General features: G+C 41.7%; 1 long non-coding RNA gene across 1 annotated transcript in view; it reads right to left on the bottom strand.

Moving 5' to 3' along the window:
- Window positions 1–565, bottom strand: part of LOC117119952 — a 1442-nt gene extending 877 nt beyond the window's left edge. Inside the window, exon 1 of the long non-coding RNA XR_004447264.1 lies at window positions 363–565. This is a non-coding gene — a long non-coding RNA (uncharacterized LOC117119952). The remainder of the gene's footprint in view (window positions 1–362) is intronic.
- Between the last annotated feature and the right edge of the window lie 2119 nt (window positions 566–2684).

The raw sequence follows: 2684 nt of genomic DNA, 5'->3' as shown, positions 1-2684 counted from the left end.
TTGCCAGCCAGGTCCCCTATACTAAAGTTACATCACAAAGTCTAGGCTAGGCCTAGCTAGGCTATACACAATGACATTAGTTAGGTAGACAGGGCCTAGCCTATACACCGGCGAAAAATATAATAAGACAAAAATGTAGGATATGCCTTGGCTTATGCCCCTAGCCAGAGAGTTAACTGGCGATCCAACGCTAGTTCAAGAAACTAGGCCAACATACGCTTAAACAAGAAGGCCTCCTAGGCCTTCGTATCTAGGCCTAGCTAGGCCCAGGGAATGCAATGGTTTTGGCCGCGAATTAGGCCTAGCACAGTAGAATAGTTGGGGAATTCAACAACAGTTATACACAAGTATAAATTACTTACTTTTACTTCAATGCGACTTGGCAAATTTTCTTAGGCCTATGAATCTTCCTTCCTTTACACTCGCTACAAGACGACGGCACTAGAATGGGCGCTTCGTTTGTGAATTCAAAACTTGAAACGGGACACCGGAACTGCCAAGACAGCTAGTTCATTGGCTTAAGTCCGATGGTCCGATCATCGCTAGCTAGCTTCATTCAAACTGGTATTTCTACTGAGCATGTGCACACACTTATTAAGTAAAAAGTACCGCAATGGAGCATTTAATGTCATAACTGTAGCTACGTATAACGTCTTAAAAATAAAGTATAATTAACAGTGGGTCAGAGGAGAATCCAGGGCATAATTATCTGCCCAGGTATGTGGCATGTGGGGCCCAAGTAGAATGAACATAAGAATGGCCATGCATTTTCCCAGATATTTGGCACATGGGCCCCATGTGGCGTACATATTCCTACAGCTATCTGCCCAGTTACTTGGCATATATATGTAGAGTAAACACAGGCACAAATATTATTTCCTATATATTTGACACAATAGGCCCTATGGGAATTTGGCATATAGGAATTTGGCATATTGGACCCATGTAGATTGCAATATGAATTTTCTCAGATATTTGGCATATGGGTCACATGTAGATTAAATGTGGCCATTCCCAAAGTTATCTTCCCTGTTATTTGGCATATGTAAATGTGTAAATTAAACACTAGCTTAAGCCCATGTATTTCCCCAGCTATTAACACATTGGCCCCATGTGGAGTAAATGCGGGTATTATTTCCATAATTATCCACCCAGTTATTCGGCATATGGGGCCCGTGTAGATTAACAAGAGCATGTCCATATTTATTTTCCCAGATATTTGGCACATGGGCTCCGTTTAGATTAATGTGGGAATTCCCATAATTATCTGCCCAGTTATTTAGCATGTGGTGCCCATGTAGACTGAACATGTGCATGCCAAAATGTATTTTCCCAGTTGGCACATTGAACCCATGTGGATTAAATGTGGGCATTCCCATAATATGCCCAGTTATTTGGCATATGGATCCCATGCAAATTAAATATGGGCATGCCCATATGTAACTTCCCATATATTTGGCAAATGGGCTCCATTTAGATTAAATATGGTCCTCCCATATTTACTTGCCCAGATAATTGACATATGGGTCCCATGTTTGTTATATGTGGGCATGCCCATAAGTATTTTCCCAGATATTTGGCACATGGGTCAAATGCGAAATTAATATGGGCATACCCATGTTCAACTACCCAGGTCTTTAGCATGTGGGCCCCATGTAGATAAATATGGGCATGTCAATATGTATTTTCCCAGATATTTGGCACATGGAACCCATGTGGATTAAATTTGGGCATTCCCATATTTATATGCCCAGTTATTTGGCATATGGGTCACATACAAATTAAATATGGGCATGCCCATATGTAACTGCCCACATATTTGGCACATGGGCTCCATTTGGATTAAATATGGGCTTCCCATATTTACTTGCCCATGTATTTGACATATGGGTCCCATGTATATTATATGTGGGCATGCCAATAAGTATTTTCCCAGATATTTGGCACATGGGCCCAATACGAAATTAATAAGGGCATACCCATATTCAACTACCCAGGTCTTTAGCATGTGGGCCCCATGTAGATAAATATGGGCATGCCCATATGTATTTTCCCAGATATTTGGCACATGGGCCCCATGCGGATTAAATGTGGGCATTTCTATATTTATCTGCCCAGGTATTTACCATATGGGGCCCATGTACTTTAAATATGGGCATTCCCATATATATTTGCCTATATATTTGGCATACGGGCTCCATATGGGTAAACCAAGGGCAAGGCCCATATGCGATTGCCCAGACGGATCCCATAAGGGAAAAATATGGGGTAGCCCATAAGGCTTTTCCCAGATATTTTGCATATGGGCCCCATGTGGGATTGTTACCTGGGTAGGCCCCATACAATGCGCAACACGCCTTTGCACTCGCCTGAAAATGTAGGTTACATTGACCATCATAGAAAAAAATCTAGCCGTTACAAAAAAAATTTAATTTGTCAAGCTGCTCCTTAGTAATGAAGCATTACATACATCAAATGCATTTTTGAATAGGGAATTCAATGTCAGAGGGAAAAGTAAAACTGTACTATTAACTTTAAATAATTTCTCGACAAAGGAAACTGCAAACTTACTCAAAACCTTACAATACAGTGGTGTATCTATGTGATGCGTGAGGGGACGGGGGCGTACGCCCCTCCAAAAATTACTCGCGCCCTCCATTTAGTCGCCCCTCCCCCCCCCCCAA

The sequence above is a fragment of the Anneissia japonica genome, unplaced genomic scaffold, assembly GCF_011630105.1.
Source record: "Anneissia japonica isolate Jap-2015-1 unplaced genomic scaffold, ASM1163010v1 scaffold287920_len488460_cov166, whole genome shotgun sequence".
In the NCBI taxonomy this organism is placed as follows: Eukaryota; Metazoa; Echinodermata; class Crinoidea; order Comatulida; family Comatulidae; genus Anneissia; species Anneissia japonica.
Note: the sequence above shows the minus strand (reverse complement) of the source record. Positions and strands in the feature narration are given on the sequence as shown.